This window comes from Phaenicophaeus curvirostris, chromosome 1 (assembly GCF_032191515.1).
Source record: "Phaenicophaeus curvirostris isolate KB17595 chromosome 1, BPBGC_Pcur_1.0, whole genome shotgun sequence".
NCBI lineage: Eukaryota > Metazoa > Chordata > Aves > Cuculiformes > Cuculidae > Phaenicophaeus > Phaenicophaeus curvirostris.
Genome location: NC_091392.1, coordinates 11,664,011 through 11,682,552, shown reverse-complemented (window position 1 = coordinate 11,682,552; position 18,542 = coordinate 11,664,011).

The following is an 18,542-nucleotide window of genomic DNA, read 5'->3' as shown; positions in this document are numbered from 1 at the left end:
GAATGAAGATAAGAATAGAACAGAGCAAGACCAGCCATGATATTAATAGTGATAAAGAAAGTTGTCTTATGCTTTGGCAGACTTTGGTCATCTTTATAACAGACCAGAGGTATCTATGAAAAATCCTGCAATGGTCCAAAAGTATTTTCAGACCAGACAAATGATATTTATTTAAAGTCTGTATTTACAGATCCATAGGAAAAGTACAAAACAAGTATATTGTTAGCCTGTGCAAAATGGCTGACTAATGATCAAATCTTAAAATGTGAACCAAAGTTGTGATAGATTAATCATGGCCATGGAGTATGAAGGAGCTCGAATGGGAATGCTCTGACAGCACATAATAAATCAACCAAGAGTTATATGCAGAGTGAGTAGACAAGTTCAAAACCAAATGTAGAGCATATGAATCAAGCACAGAAGTAAACAAACAAAAAAATATATATAAATATTGAAATTGTAAGAAAAGTTGTATTAAATTGTTTGAAAATAAAGTGTGGAAATACAAAGATAAGAGATAAAGAGAAAAATTAAATGTGAGCACTGTTGCCAGTTTAAGAAAAGCAAAAATACCTCCAAGTACTTAATCTGGAAAGGGATAAAGACAGCTGCTATGAAGGGGGAGGTAACTACATCCCTGCACCATGTGGACAGCAGCCAGCCTGGGATGGTCAACAGCAACGTCTGGCTGCTGGAAGAGGGAATATGCAGTCAGCAAGGCAGGGCTTTAATGGATCAGTGGAGCAGCCAACAGCAACCCAGAGACAATGGAAGACAGTAAAGTCAGACTAGGGTAATAGACCCTTCAAATAGCAAGAAAGTATGGTGCATATATCTAGAAAATACCTAGGATAAACATGGAATTTTTAATTATTTATGGAATTATTGGAATATGAGCCCTGGAAAGGCAAAACCATTACATAACCTAAGAAAATAAATCAATTCAAAAACACTGTAACAAATCTCAAACCCTCAAATTATCTTCCATAAATGATAGCTATTTGCAAATTCTGAAGCATTGACTGATCAAAGAATGAAACAACCACAGTTTCTTCTATACGATGCATTTATCCCATATGACAGAGAACTACTTATCTATTCTAAAACACTTATGATGTAAATGAAAAGGTAAAGATAAAAATGATGATATAGGGGCAAGAGGTGAGGCACCTTCCTATGAGAGGGACAGCCTCCAATTTTTGCTTCAGTGACACTAGACATGGGTAGAATAAAGGTAGAAACAAATTGAAAGAAATGTCTTGCCGTGATGTCTGGGCATGAAAAGTTCAACCTGTTCTTTCAGGAGCAGGAAGCCGTTCAAGTAGAACATGATGATAAATCACTGGAGGGTATTTCTTAAAAGCCACTACAAGCTACTCCAAAATGCTTTCAGCCCACACTCTGAGAGATCAGCACTATTATTTCAGATGTATTCTGCAAGAAAGGGTCTGCAATTACTGACAACTTATCCAGGGAAGAATTGTAGCATTAAAGGAAAGACAAGTGAATAAGAATAAAAAATTGTAACCCTTGCAGAAATATAAAAGGCATGAGAACACAGAGACCATTGGACAATAAATTTTCATGTCACTTTTATGAAAAGGTTTAGAGAGAATCATATGAAACACATAACGCAAATAGTTACAAACATTCATAACAGTTTTCCCTCAGACTGTTTGGTCCCATAGAAAGAAGCCCCAACTCCTTCTAAGTGTGTCAGAAAGACTGACATGAGGTAAGTATCCAAGAACACATAAAACTGCATATTTCAGTCAAACTTTATGGTCCAGACTACTGAAATAAAAAGTTCTCCAATCCAGGAATACAGGCCTCCACTTGGAAAGCTTAGACACCCTGTGCATCAGCAAACATCCCTGTAGATCTTGGAGATCTAGTGAGCAGACGCGATACATGTAGGAGAAGGGTCAGCAAGCCACGAAAGGGAAAATACAAAAATATAGTTCTCCTCATGGTGCTTGGAATGAAGGGAAAAAAATAGATCTCATCATCACAAACCCACATTATAGTAGACTGATTTTTTAACTGCATCAGTAACAGATGAAACAATGAGTTTTTTAAGTACCTTTGTTATCACAGAGTATTTCAGACAATGGCTACAAATGCAAATAGGATCATAGAATCATAGAAAGGTCTGAGTTGTAATGGACCTTAAAGATTATCTAATTCCAATCCCCTGCCATGGACAGGGGCATGTCCCACTAGATCAGGCTGTCCAAATAGTAACCATTCAGGGTTAAACAAAGTGTTCCTACTCCTGTAGGGTCAAAAGGAAATATTTAGGAATGGGTAAAAGAGCATGTCAAGCCCAGAGGTAGTTCCAAAAAATGTCCTTTCCCTTTAACATGGCCCAAGTGCTAGTTTTGTTTAATAGCCTCCAAAAAATTTTTCTTTCCATTCATTTTTCTTTAGAGCTGGAAGATTCAATCATTACCTTTCATCATGCAGCATGCCTGGGTTTATTTCAAGTGTACTATCCTTTAACTTCTTCATTTTCTTCTCTTTTAAAATCTTTTGAAGTACTTCAATACTTTCTCTGTCAACTGTTGTTGGTCTTGTGTGAACATCCTCATGTGACACCATACTGACACGATATATCATATGAGGCTTTATTAATGTGTCATAGACCAGAAGATTAACGTGATAATTTTTACAAGTGAAATGTGCATTTCTTAGAAACTTAGTATAACACAGAGGCAGAACAGCTGGAGCTTTGTTGGTTTTAACATTATTTCTGTGAGAATTAAAGCATATTTATGTATTCTGTGCTGAAGTATTGAAAGCATGCTATCCAAAGCAGGTCTGGTTTCACTGGAGGTTATAGAGTTTGCTGAGGGAAGTGGTAGATGATCCATCTCTGAAAAGGTTCCAGGTCAGATTGGATGGGGCTCTGAGCAATCTGGTCTTGTTGATGTCCTTGCTTGTTGCAGGCGTGATTGGACTAGATGACCTTTAAATGTTCCTTCCATCCAAAACTATTCTATGATTCTATTATTCTATTCATCAGTAGTTTAAGAATGCAGAATAATTGTCACTTGTTTTCCTTGCTGAACTCAACTGATGAAATAAAAGCAACTAAAGGAATTTTTATACATTAACTGATCTGTATTGCCTTTCAATTATCATGTTAATGTGTTTATAGAAGGTTGAGGGAAGGGATCTGATTTTTCCACAGTTGCTGCTTTGTCTAAGCTTTTGATTCATCTCTAAGCAAGATGCATGGATTTGTTTCCATTTTACATTTCCTGAGACCTTGTGAAGTTTAACAAGTGACTCCTCTCTCTATAGGGAGGGGACAGAAATGCTCTTGAACAAGGTGGATATTCATCACACCTTTTCAGCTTTATAAATAAGTTGGATGACAAACTCCCGTGCCAAGGAACAGATAGGAAACTCTGTAAAGTATACACGAGGCTGAATTTTCTTATCAAATGCCACCTACATTGAACAGAAAAACTGTAAACTATGGAAGGAAATACACAGGAATGGGGCAATAATCCAAAGCAGAAAATGTAATGACCACATTATGTATAAATATCCTCCAATAAAACCATTACTAAGTTTTATTCACCTCAGCTGAGACCTTCCCAGACACAGGAATTTTTGTTCCTCAGAGAACATCTGAGGGATTCTGACTCTGGCCTTATACACAAGGACCACAACCACCTTAGTGCCCATTTAGGTTATTTATTCAAACAGTAAAATAAATAGCCCAGCCCAGGATATTTAGGTACTTCAGAGAAGCTTCCTGTACAGTCTGAGGAATGAGAGGCACTTCCCCAGAGCAATTCCCTGCATTCATCTCTGAGGAGCCTAGGGATGCTTTGCTTCCGGTGGGGATACCTCAGCTAAACCCAGCTTATTTGACTTAATGTGACAAATCAAAATATATTACCATGATTAAAACTGGAAACATCATTAAAGACCTCTCTTCATATTTACACATATACTGTAAATATCCAGAACATTTACATCAATGCAATTTTTGTGATACAGAGCCTTGTAAATATATCCTAATTACAAATACTAGTGGCTTTCTCAGATTTAAATATTTTCCAATCAACATAAACTGAAAATGGTGCCCGTTATCCTGAATACATTATCTTGTATCATCAGAGCTTTTCTAAGCTTTTACAAAAACTTTGATTAACTTCTAATACACTTTTGCAAGGTCTTGGCTCAAACAATCCGCACTCAGCAATTAGTTGATGTAAATTTTCAGAATACTTTTGTGTTGGGTACAACACCATACCAAATTCTGAAAAGGAACATCTTCCTGAACTAACACCTTAAGTGATTCTAGGATAAGCCAAAGAACCAGCCTTCATAGCTACAGTCTGTAAAAGTGAAATGTTGTCTGTGGGTTAAAAACAATAGGGAATGTAACAGAGGCTGACTAATAGTTTACACTTGCATATTTCTGAAAGCAGAAAGTGAAACTAATCTATAATAACATATTGGTTGTAAATTCAAGTCGTTCAGTTTAATACTTGCTTCACTAAGTTGGCCAGCTTGCCACCAAAGATTCCCATGCTCTTCTAGACAGGTTGTTGCAAATCCTGACTTAGGATCTTGCTGACTATGCCCATTTTTTGCAAATAGATTTTTTCATAGCTTTGATTTAGCAGCAATTTAGGATTTATTAATAGTTTTGAGGTAGATCACAAGATTAGGTTGTGTAATTCTTAACAGCATTTAATCATCAGTCAATTTAACAAAGTGTTTCAATGAAATTTTATGCAGTCGAAGCAGCGATTTAGTTAAAGGTTTGAGAATGGCGAAGTTCACACCAGACTTACTTCAGGGTTTCCTAAATTAAATCATTTACACAAAGAAACACACAAACTCAAAGTTTCATAGATAAACAGACACATAGAGCTTAATCTATGATCAGAATTTCCTTTTACTAGTGTTTAGTGAATTGGTCACTTTCAATGTTTTGGCATTTATCAATGGGTAATCTTTGAATCTCAAGAAGTTTAATTTTGCCCTTTTCCTTCATTGGTATTTGTTAGCACATGATCTTTGAATCCTTGAAAAATCTACCCTGAGAATTGTCCTGGCTCAGGGAGAGATACTGGTCATATCCCAGTGTGATCCAGCAGCACTCAAAGGGTCTCACCTAGGACTGCAGTTTATAGAATCATAAGATGATTGAATTCAGCCAGTATTTTTCTATTCTGGCCATGTTAAGTAATTCTGGTATTTTCTGCCAGTTGTAAAAGTCCAGTACTTCCCAGATTGTACGTTCTGGTAGCGTCCCACTGATTCAGGCAGCAGGAGTTCCAGGGCTGTCAGGGAGTGCCTTATGATTCCAGCTAACTGCACTTGTAATAAAGTCAAAGACATAAATGGAGTTTTCTCCCAAGATATTCATGGATTATTCTGAGAAGAAAAGATAACTTGGGCACCAACACTTTTTACTTGCACCCCCACGGCTTCCTAGTCTTCCTTGATTTTGCCCAGGTTCTGGCTTGCAGTGTCATTGGTGCCCAGGTGAAAGAGCAGCAGCAGACAGTCATCTGTGCTCTTCATTAAGTTGTGGCACCCACTCAGCAACATCTCCCAGAAGGAAGCGTATCTCTCATGACCCCCTGTGAGGGCTGGCATATGAGCACCTCAGTGTCCCTTAACAGAGAGACACTTTGTACAAGCACTGATAATTTCTTTTTATGGTATACAGTGGTACAGTTTCTCCTTTCAGACCTTTCTTTTGGGTGTCTACAGCTGTTAAATCTTCATATCTGGTTTTGTCTATAATGCTGGAGGGTGGGGACTGAAGCAGAATTCTGCCGTTGTGGGCAACCAGGGACCAAGGTGCTTCATTCTCTGTAGTGTCCACCACAGGAGCATGGTTCTGAAACTACATATCTGCCTCCTTCTCTGCCCCTCTAATACTGTTCAAGTCTTTTAACTGCTTCCTGCAACTCAGCCACCTAACGCACCAGATCATCAACCTTTGTACATCTTTTGCAGATACTTACCTTTTCTTCAGGAGAAGCATCTGTGTGCTTATTACAGCCTACCACCTGTACTGAAGTCTCCTTCCTTACTAAGTTCCATCTGGCTGGAAGCTTCGGATATCTCAGGGGCTTTCTGCATAGAAACACTGGTTTTAACTCTGCGGTGAATGCCTATCATCATGGCAGAAACCCAGAGCACTTCCATGGGCTGTGGGCCTCCAAGCAGGATGCATAGCTCTTCTCAAGCAATGTGCTGTGCCCTCTTGATCCCTGTTTGTGTGCTCTGGTTGCTTGCTCTCCCTACAGATGTTTAAACCTCCTGCAGCTGCTCCTGCAAATGCCCAAGCTGTGTCAGCCTCTCTAACGAGAGCTGCCAAATCCTGGTGGGGCTCTCTCCTCTTCTTCAAGCTCTAGGAACCCCCGATACAGGCTGCATGCCAAATTCACACAGTTCAGTGTCTGCATGTGTTCCCAGCTTTACAAACTCTTTAACAAAATGACAGAAAGTACCTAGAGTCTTCCTGTTTCTATATGGCTGAACTGGGAGCAGCTCAATTTACAAATGCATTCTGTGAGCCTCCGAGGTTCAAATAGTTTTTGTCACTATCATGATTTCTGGGTGAATTTCATCTGTTATTGTCCCTTCATGCTAAAGCAAAAATTACGTAAGAGGGAAGGGTCACTTCTGAGAAATTACGGTTTTCTAAAAATATAATAAATTGGTTCTTGGTTGATATTAGAGCTTTGACAGAAAAAAAAAAGGATGGGGAAGTTCAAAGTGTCTTTGAGCTTGATTGCATATGTTGCTACAGTGCAGTACAAACTGGTATCAATAAATGTTTCTGAGTTTGTGCACATGAAAGTCGCCAGGTGCTAAGTGAAAGGAGTTAAATTAATGATATTTGGAAACTAAAATCTCCTCTGTATCTACAGAACAATTTTATCCGGTTCTCTTCTCAACTCATTTGTAATCAATTTGAACTCTAATTTGGTGGGCTGAGTATTTTAGAGAAAAGGTTAATTCTTTAATCTGCATGCTGAGGCTGTCATTAGCAGTTTCCCAGTGATTTTGGCCTGACCACCTGTCGCAGGGAGTGTTGGACTGATAGTAGCAGGGAGCAGTTGGATGATGGTACAACACCAGTGACCTGGAGATAAGACTGATGTTTCTTACCCAGTCCCACCAATTTCCACAAGGACGGTCTTCTTTTGGTAGACAGAATTTTAAATGAAAGTTACATTTTGGAATATTTGGTTTTGTCCCTTATTAGATCTGATGGCCACATGTAAAATACAAACCTGAGTTGCCGGAGTGGGATCTGTTAGTTTATGCAATAACTGCTGTAACCCAGAGGCTGATAAGAACAACTTACTCAGCATTCCTTAAAGGCTAGAGAGGAGGAACAGACAGTTGACCCTAAATGCTTTAAAAAATACTCCTCCTAGCAGCAATGCACTAAAAGTAAACACTGAGGGAAAAATGCTGTGAAATGGTTTTGTCAAGGACCAGTACAATAACAGAGCAGCTCAAAGGAGGGCTAATTAAATTGTTTTAGCTACTTGAGGGATGGGATTTTCCAGCTGTGTGCAAGATGCAATAACAAACTTTCCTTAGGGTGCAGATTCTTTCCTGATTCTTTAGCTTTATGCAGCTCAAATATTATTCTTGTTCATTCGGTTATTTGCCGGCAGAAATGCTTGCCTGGCTGCAGCAGGCATGGAAGAAAGCATTGTACTTTGGCAAATCCTTGTCTTTCTGGATCTGTGGCTCAGTCTCTTCTTTGATGCATGGAGTATAACAAATATAGTAAAGTCCCTTTCCTGATGTAGTTGCTTCATTATTCTCTCTTTTGCTTCCCAGTGGGTCAGGACATACTTGGCCGAATCTGTAGTCCAAATTCTCCCTTTCTTAGAAACCTCCATTACCTTTTCTCGTTACCCAGGAATCATGCCCACACCATGCAAGGCATTCGTTGTTCTGGGTTCATGTTGGCTATGTGGGGACAGACTAGTGGTAGCCAACCAGGCACACAGTTGGAAAACCATAGTCAAATGATACTTGATGCCCTAGGAAATCTCCCAGGAATTTTATAAACCAGCAAAATGAGTTTGTTGTAGTTTAGTAGTTGTGTCCATGTGGTTGAGATGCTTGAAACAGTTTGAGAGTAAATTTAACATCTCATATGGAAAAATGATCAGAGGGAGCCAAAATGCATTGCATCTAGTGGCATTAACAAAGCCATAACAAGCCATTGAAAGGCCTAGTTTGTTCAGCTTAGTTATCTGTAAAGTACTTTGGTAGAGGAAAAATGCAATGTATTAGCCCTAAAATGGTATGTATGATTTTATTTAGGAGAGCACATAAATCACTTCAGGCAATATAAGTTTGCACCACAATAACACTATGAAAAATGAGATTTTTGTTTTTAAAAGTAGAGATCAAAGACGAGTTGAACAATTAATGAAGGTTATAGATCCAGATGGTTTGAGTATCAGTGTCAAGCACTGAACACATAGCCACCTATGGTAATTTATTTATGGGGCAGTTGGGATTACCTAAACTTGGGCCCTGGACACCAACTTAACTACATGCTTAAGTCTTTCATAGCATCCAGCTAGTGACATTTTGAATTATGCCTTTCCAATACAAGAATAGATAGACTTCTTCCTCCTTTGGATTTACTAAAAAAGATCAGGAAAATAGGCCCAGCATGAGGTTTTCAATAGACTTTTTGCAAAGATGAGAGAAGGGAACATGACATAGATGTCACTCTCTCTCCCTGTAACCTGGGCAAGGAGGTAGTCAGGAGACAGATAATTCAAATATTATCAACTCCCAGACAGTGCCTAGAAACTAGACATAAGGCTGGAAACAGTCCTGAGCCACCAGTTTTTGAGTGCATCTAGTACATCTAATATCTGAGGACCCCACTTTCCAGGCTCTTCACATTCTTCATCCATCTAGGTGCCATCTTTTTATTGTACTGCTAGCTAAAATTTTCTTATTATTGATGAATGTTAGCAGATATTAGTAGATATAACAATACAAGAGCATTGTGTTGATTTGTGACAACTAGTTTTTCAGTATCCAGTATATGAGATGAATGTTGTTTTTTTCTGCAGAACAGGAGGGGTCAGAGTTATTAAGATAATTTATTTCAAAAGCTGTGCAATGGAAACTGAAACTGCTCAGTGCCACATTTCAGAAACTTTGATTGACTGTATTCTTCTTAAATTCCATGTTGAAACATAATTGTTCACAACAGTATTGCTTCACTGTATTTGGTAAGATAGGTACTTCTGCCACTGCTCAGTCTGGCAGTCTTTCACTGGCTGGGACCTGCCACCTGCCAGTTTGGGAACTGAAATCATGATGATGTTGCTTCTTTGTTGTTAGGGCATGTAGTCAATACTGAAGCTCAGAAAAGCACAAGTGATAACCCATGTTTTGACAGCTTGTCAATAACCTTGGTGTTATGATCAAAAGGGTTGCAGTTGTGTCAGGCAAACAGAGAGACTGACCTTATTGAGAGTAGGATGAATAAAACACTGTCAGTTAACTTTTATTGCTAGGAAGTAAGCTGAAGACAACAGATTGCTTGGTAAAAGCACCTTAAAAAGGGTAAGGTGAAAAGATCTTCCAAGGTGTACAGTCAACAGGTTATTAATAGGAGAAGAAATTACTCATTTGAGACTGTGTTTTCTCATTTGGTCACTTTCAAAGCAAAGTGGAAATAAAATTTTCAGATATTGATCAAATATTTCATCTTAACTGTTTTTTGTCTTTCGTCAACACTATCGCATCTCACAAGTCCCTAAGGAATATACAAAGCAAAGATTTATTAAAAAAAAATGATCCATGTTTTGTACTTATATATTAATATTTAAGCCAAATTCAGCCAGCACTGAAGAGATATCAGACCAAAAGGACAGGTCATCAGCAGTCAGAAATTTCTCACAGAAGCCAGGGGATTAATGGAAACAAGGTACAGGAATAATTGAATATATTTTATATTTACATTCTTTTGTATTATATTTGAATCTACATCTGCCTCAAAAGCCCTTGTGTGCGTCAGGGTGGAAAACTCTTCAATTTTCACAGAGGATGAACTTGGAGCCAGCTTTGTTCTGTGGTGCGCACTGAGGAGGGGATTTGAGTTTAGGCTACTCAAGGCACCAGCATGCCTAACTCAGCACCTCACAAGTGCCTGTTTGTTTTCATTGCCTTTAGAGAGCATGGCCGTTTGAATCCCGCGCTCCTGTGGTCCTTTGAATCACAGCTTAATTAAGGTATCTTAGTAGCCTGAGTAGACAGCACAAATAATACATTATACCCCACCTCAATTCTTCAGAATATTACAGGAATTTAATTACGGTTCAACCCACTCTTGTTAAACTTGGCTAAAAATAATCCTGCTTTCATTAATAAAGGAATCCACACAGAATTTATAGTGTCTGGCTGAGGGTTTTTTTGTAGAGAACAGTGTGATACTTAAGGTCTCATACCATTTCAATAAAGTGCTTGAAAGGCATAGTAATTAGTCAAACAGAAATAATATAGAAGGAAATTAAATAACACAAACAGAACAGATACCTCATGACAGCACTATTAAGGAACTGTTTCTCACATGAGAAAAAGGTCATAGAAAAGGAAAATTTGAAGCCAGGCTTGATCAGGCAAGGTGACTTCAGTGGAGACAAGGAAGCACTGATGAGTCCAAGACCCAGAGAAAGGCTTATTTAGAATATTGCATAACATTTGGGTCAGATTAATTTGAGGCAAAAAAACATTAATATTGGGAAAGGTGCAGCAAAATGCTTCTGGGAGATCAGAATTTGTCTTGTAAAAGTAGTCTTAAAGGAAAATTCCTTGCTAATCTTAAGAAAAAAAGAAGTCTGAGTGCAGCATGATTTTGCTCTGTAAATATTCTAGGTACAAACAAAAAAGGGGATTTAAACTACAGAACAAAGCCAACCCTCTTCAAAGATTAATGCATATAGGGTCTGATACTCCACATTGGGTCCTCCAGCTTAAAAAAATTAATCAGCCCAAATATTTCTGACAGGAGCATTGCCCAACCATGATGCATTCAAGAATAAGCCAGACAGGCAAATTGCCAGGGCCACTTCAGTATATCTGGGCAGGGGACCAAACTGCATGCACACAGCACACCAGACAGATTCCTCCTTGCATCTATTTTCTTCCAGAAAGCTCATTTTCTGCAAAATGTTGCAAGTTTTATTTTCTCTAAGTAGGCTTATTATTTTAAAATATGATACATAAACTTAGTGTCTTCTTGCTTCAGAAGATCATTGGAAGTTTTGTCAGCAATTTACTGTGGAAGAGGTAGAAGGGAAAACCCATTGGCCAGTTACAAACTTCTTTTTAAGACGATGGGCTGAAATCTGTAATCTCAATTTATAATGAAAACTCATGCAGACTGAACTAAAGCTTATTAAAACTGACAGCTATTATTATGCACAGCTCCCTGCAATACAAAGATTAGCTCTCATTGGCCTTGGAATACCCTATTGTGTGCAGAAACCTGCTGTTTATATAGAACTAAAATTATATGCTTTATCAGATCCTCCTGCATAATTATACTTCAGATGATTGCACTGAAATCATGGAGGCAGCTACCTAAACAATCAGAATATCTCCAAGCCTATCAGTAGAAATATTTTTGAATCCTGAAAATTCCATGAGGCTGAGCATAAACTATTATTCACTCAAATATCTGATCTGCAAATTCTATATTGTCACCTGCTTTCATTTCTTTTAAAAATTGTATTTGTCCTACAGAAATTCTAATGAAACTGAGGAAAAAATATCTCTTCTTATTCTGGTCGCCATTCACTGATCAAGAACTCCAATGTAGCTGATTGCTACAAGAAAAATTAGCCCGCTTGCCACATAAGCTATTTATTTTGATTTTTGTCTCCAGAGTCAAAGGGCTGTCGCTATCCCATCATTTGCACAGGAGTGGGAGCTGCAAGTTCCCTTCTTCCCCTCTCACTCTGCTCAATAACTGTGGTGCAAAAGGACCAAATCTGTGTGCAGTACACTGCACTGCAATAGAGCAATACCTAATGTAACACATGTAGGTACTAGAAACAGCTCATCTAATGATACACAATTTCCTTGATTTCTTGTGTGAGCCAGAAGACAGATGAATTGGATTAGGCACCCTCCATTAACTTAACTATTATAACTGATATGTCATTTTTCATGACCAAGGGGACCCTTCTAGCAAAATCTTGATAATCCCTGCAATCCAGAAGGCAGATTTAAACACTGCATGATGCTGGGCTGTCCTATGACAGTGGGAACATCGACAGGCTGTGCCACTGTTGTCCTGCTGGTGGCATTGTGGGTGTGTGGGTGAATACCCGGTTTTCCTTGCTGTAGTTCACCACAGACAAGCTGACGGGCACCTCCCTCTGAGCCCTTACCAGCTCAGCTGTCTAAGTCACTCTTGGGTGACCTGAAATGCTTTCTTTTCTCATGTGCCTCATGAGATTGGGAAGTTGAGTTTTTCAGGACAGTGAGTTTACTGATGTGTTTTCTGTCCTTAATGTTTATTTGAGCCTCTCTGATTTGCAGTCACAGACTGCATAATCTTTTTTGAATTTTGAGTACTTTCAAAGAACTTCATCGAGAACGTTGAGTGCTATAAACTGACCATTGAAAGCCACAGAAATATATTCAGATTTCGTAAGCTTAGGAGAAACTTTCTGAGTCTTTAAAAGGAAAACATCATCAACAAAAGTAAAGTAATTCAAGCATAGCTCTGAATGTTCTCGAACAGAAATTTGTTAGAAAGAATGTTCCATAAAGGCAGCCATTTATGTGAAAGCACAATATTTGATCCTGCTTATGCAAGCACTTTCCGGAAAATGGGAATGCAGGAAACCTTGCAATTGAACAAATATTTGAGATTAATGGGACATCTCAGATGAAGATGAAATCAATAATTTAATCATTCTGTCATCCTTGGCTGAATTTCCTCTCTACCTGTAATAACACTAATGCTGATCCACAATATGCAAGAGGCAGCAGAATCGACTTGGTCAGGAGGAAGACTATGCATTCAAGTCCCAGGGACGATGTTTGTCTAAATTTTTGGTTCTTTAACCTGGCAATACTACACATGATCAAAACTAGATCAGACTTACTCCTGAGACTTCAATATAGAAATGTCCTACATTTGCTGTAGCAAATACAATTTCATTACCTCTATCAAGTGTTGAATCACTTCATATCTTTATGGTTGCAAAGAGAAAACTTTTCTATGTAGGTCTTTAGGTCTACAGGAAATGTAAAAACTGAAACTATAATGAATTCCTCTCCTATGTATTGTTTGTGGATATGAAAAGTTGCTTAAAAAATAAACCCTGTAAAGACTTTGATAAATCTCACTTGCCTAGTCTAGCAATGGAATTCCCCCATATAGCGCCCTCTCTCAGGAAACAAACATCAAACCCCACAATTTAAAATTTAATCCTATAAATATAAAAATATCTATTTTTCATTAAAAAAGTAAACAGTCACAATTTTTAATACAGCTCTTCAATCTGTCTGTACTGTCCCATAATCACTATCCTGCTAATCACTGGGTCCTCTACTTTTGTCTTACTGTAATAGAAGTATTTTTATATAAACTGGAACCATTTAATTAGAAGAGCTGGAGTGACCCACCTGTGCTGAATACAAAGTTCATGTTTATAATCACCTGTCTAAAGTATTGTCTATGAGACAAGGAATTACTCCTTACCTGAAAAAAAAGCAGAGAAAGAGTCTGAACTTGGTTTTCTGCATCCTTTGGAAACATGAGGCTGAAAGGTGACACCATAAATATCTCCCTATCCTGGTTTTTGGAAGTAGCTTCTTTTTTTTCAAGTGTCAATGCACTTTTGTCAAATGCTTGTAAATGAAACCATTTGTTTAAATTAAACTTTATCCGTCCAGAAATAGGGGTGTTCATCCTCCAGAACAGAATTTTTTAAATTTCTATTTTTTTAATTGAATTTTAAAATCTGACTCAGTGCAGTAAAACCAAGATAATCTTATTTTATTGCACACTTGTTGGTAACTCACTGCTTATATGGAGTAAAAGACCATTTGCTGTGGATGACGCTTACAACGACGACGTAGGAAAGAGACGTAAGAGGAAGCTGAGGCACTCATGGACAAAATGACTCATGTAGCTGGATTGGAAAGAGAGCTGGAGAAAGAACCCAATTCTCTTCAGTCCCATTCTAGCATCTTTCTCAATAGAGAAAATCTCTTCCTCTAATGAAGGAGTAGGCACCCCTGAAAGCAATGAGTGAATCAGAATAAAAAAATGTCAGAATCATTTTTTTTTAGAGGAAAAGTGTTTAGACCCTCTGCTGTTTAGATCTAAAACACACTTACAAAATGTTTTTTTTTCTTTTTCAGTCATTTTTATAATCTTTTGGAGACAAAAAACAAAAGACATGTTAAAATCTCCAAAACTTATACTTCTGACAGCTACAGCTGCTCTCATGCTTGACTATTAAATGTTGGATGCAAGGTTTTACAATCTGTCTTTTCATTTTTTATGGAGAAGTAGGCTAGTCCTTCTGTGTAATGTATGGTTAGAGATACTTATAAAGTATGATGAATCTGTGGAAGTAGTAATCAGGAATGATTTCTTGTAATTTTATCTTTATTCGCATACTAAGCGCTAGCATCACCAAACAGCAGAGATTTGAAGGTGTTCACTAGCCATCTCAAACATCACTTAATTTACAAGAAAATCTGCTGTTTACACAAATACACCGGGAGAGGAATTAATGTTAGTAAGCCAGGCAGGTAATTTAATTTGCTGGTAAGAATTCTGTCTTGAAATGTCTCATTAATTTGTTGTGAGCAGCTCTCTCCAAAGCATATCCATTAACTCTACAAAAGAGCATATCCAAATGTGACACACATGCAGACCCCAAGACAGTAACAGCTATAAAACTGCTTTTGATAACTTGATTGGAGCTGGAAAATGTTTTTATTTAGTCCTTGAAAGTCCAGTATGTTTAGGATCTTTAGATGTCAGCAATTCAGCAGAGACCAAGAGATGAGCACCTCCTGAGGGGACAATGCTGAGCAGTGGTGTAAGGAGGAGATTTGAATGCACTGCAGGAGACATATAAAGACCTCCTCCTGCCTCTGAAATAATTTCTGAAAAGAAATTCATCCTAGTGATGTCAAAAAAAAAAACCCAAACAAACAAAAAACAAAAAAAACCTACTGCAGAGGGCAAGTGTGTTGACAGGTAGAGAGGATTTTCCTCTTCATTTGAAATTCCCAGAAAAGGCCAGCAAAGACTCAGCAGACCCCTTCCTCAGACCTATCTATTCCCTGCACCAAAAGAAAACTACTTCACTGTGCCTTAGCTCATAACATAGACAGCTATTGAGATGAAAGGATCACCCAGCTGACAGCTCACTTTTACTGTTTTTTTCCCTCTTCCTTCTAAGTTATTGCAATAGCCAGAAACTATTTCTCTGTTTCATCCCTTGGAGGACCAATACTTTGAGTACCAGGAAAAAGGGAGAAAAGAGCTCTATGGGCTGCTTTAAGTGAGCTAACCCTTTTATGAAAGGAAAATAAACATATTTTGACCTGACAAACACAATTTTAGTGGATTAAGGGATTTATAGATTTATAGATTTATAGATTTAGGCTATATCAAAATTATTAGGCAGATAGCTGCTGCAGTGTAAAGCAGCGCTCCCTCCAGACGGAGCAGGGTGATGTCTGCTTCAGGCGCACCAGGGTAAGGCCATGTGCCAGAAGTCAAGTGTAGGTATCATGGTCAAGCTGTTGATTCCAGGACTAACTCAGACAGATTCAGAGTGGGGTTACAAGGTATTACAGCCCCTCATGAGTGGCTAGATGGGTCCTGAGGCTGTCTCTGTTCCCTCTCTTGGCAGCACCAGGGACACCATGGCCTGGGCATGTGGTTGGGTGGCTGCACACACGCTCTGCTGCGCAACAGGAACCCCCTTCATGCATACTCTGCCATGAGCCACAGACAAGCTTGGGAGGCAGCAAAACTCCATCTAAACCTGTGAAGAGTCTGCTGTGCAATACCAAGGGATGTCTACTGGAACAAGACAACACAAGGCTGAGGTACTTAATGCCTTCTTTGCCTCAGTCTTTAGTCGTAAGGAGGGTCGTTCCGCCTGTGTACAAACCCAGGAGCTAGAGGAGCAAAATGAGGCTCCCATGATCCAAGAGGAGGTGGTCAGAGCCTTGCTAGCCCGACTGGACAGTCACAAGTCTATGGGGCCGGACGGGATTCACCCTAGGGTACTGAAGGAGCTGGCGGATGTGCTGGCCAAACCCCTTTCCATCATCTTCCAACAGTCCTGGAAGACTGGGGAAGTCCCACTGGACTGGAGGCTGGCTGATGTTGTGCCCATCTACAAAAAGGGCCGCAGGGAGGACCCAGGAAACTACAGGCCTGTCAGTCTGACCTCAGTGCCAGGGAAAGTCATGGAACAGGTGATCTTGAGTGCTATCATGAAGCACATGCAAGAGAACCGGGTGATCAGGCCCAGTCAACATGGGTTCACAAAAGGCAGGTCTTGCCAGACTAACCTGATCGCCTTCTATGACAAAGTGACCCGGCTACTGAATGAGGGAAAGGCTGTGGATGTGGTCTTCCTGGACTTCAGCAAAGCCTTTGACACAGTTTCTCACAGCGTTCTGCTTGAGAAACTGTCAGCCTCTGGGCTGGACAGGCGCACACTCTCCTGGGTGGAAAACTGGTTGGATGGCCGGGCCCAGAGAGTGGTGGTAAATGGTGTGAAATCCAGCTGGAGGCCAGTGACAAGTGGGGTTCCCCAGGGCTCAGTGCTGGGTCCAGCCCTGTTCAATGTCTTCATCAATGACCTGGATGAAGGCATCGAATGCACCCTTAGCAAGTTTGCGGATGACACTAAGCTGGGTGGAAGTGTCGATCTGCTGGAGGGTCGGGAGGCTCTGCAAAGGGATCTGAACAGGCTGGACCGCTGGGCAGAGTCCAATGGCATGAGGTTTAACAAGGCCAAATGCCGGGTCCTGCACTTGGGGCACAACAACCCTATGCAGTGCTACAGACTGGGAGAAGTCTGTCTAGAAAGCTGCCTGGAGGAGAGGGACCTGGGGGTGTTGGTTGACAGCCGACTGAATATGAGCCAGCAGTGTGCCCAGGTGGCCAAGAAGGCCAATGGCATCTTGGCTTGTATCAGAAACGGCGTGACCAGCAGGTCCAGGGAGGTTATCCTCCCTCTGTACTCGGCACTGGTGAGACCGCTCCTCGAATACTGTGTTCAGTTCTGGGCCCCTCACCACAAGAAGGATGTTGAGGCTCTGGAGAGAGTCCAGAGAAGAGCAACAAAGCTGGTGAAAGGGCTGGAGAACAGGCCTTATGAGGAGCGGCTGAGAGAGCTGGGGTTGTTTAGCCTGGAGAAGAGGAGGCTGAGGGGTGACCTCATTGCTCTCTACAACTACCTGAAAGGACGTTGTAGAGAGGAGGGTGCTGGCCTCTTCTCCCAAGTGACAGGGGACAGGACAAGAGGGAATGGCCTCAAGCTCCGACAGGGGAGGTTTAGGCTAGACGTTAGGAAAAAATTCTTTACAGAAAGGGTCATTGGGCACTGGAACAGGCTGCCCAGGGAGGTGGTTGAGTCACCTTCCCTGGAGGTGTTTAAGGCACGGGTGGACGAGGTGCTGAGGGATATGGTTTAGTGTTTGGTAGGAACGGTTGGACTCGGTGATCCGGTGGGTCTCTTCCAACCTGGTTATTCTGTGATTCTGTAATTACAACTGCCTGGAATTAAAAATCTGATCTAACAGTGAGTGCCCATTATCGAAGGGACTAAATCAGCAGAAACAGATCTAGGTCTTATGTCCACAGCCTGAGGAGTTTCAATGATATGCTTTTTGCCACTCCTACAATTGTATCATTATATACCACAGAATCACAGAAAAACCAGGTTGGAAGAGACCCACCGGATCATCGAGTACAACTGTTCCTATCAAACACTAAACCATATCCCTCAGCACCTCATCCACCCGTGCCTTAAACACCTTCAGGGAAGGTGATTCAACCACCTCCCTGGGCAGCCTGTTCCAGTGCCCAATGACCCTTTCTGTAAAGAATTTTTTTATATCACTATACATATCTTCTGTGGTCAGCAGGTGTTCTCCCACCAGGTTACTCTTCAGACCCAATGCCAAGAATTAACCAAGCTTGAAAAAATTCTGTTAACCACAGAAATATGCCTGTGATACTAGCTCAATATATCCAACAAGCATGAATAGGACATTGGGTCTGGAAACCAAGACACCATCCACATCATACAGGCTCAAATAGAAACACTTCTAGATGATTTAGGAAACATTTCACTCCATCCTGTCCTGGACCTTTGACCAGAAACATATTCCAGCAGAGGACTTCCTAGTTACAGACACTCCATAGAACATCTGAAGTGTTTGACTACCATCACTGCTAACAGCACACAAGGGAGACTGCCCACACTGCCCAAACTCACAGC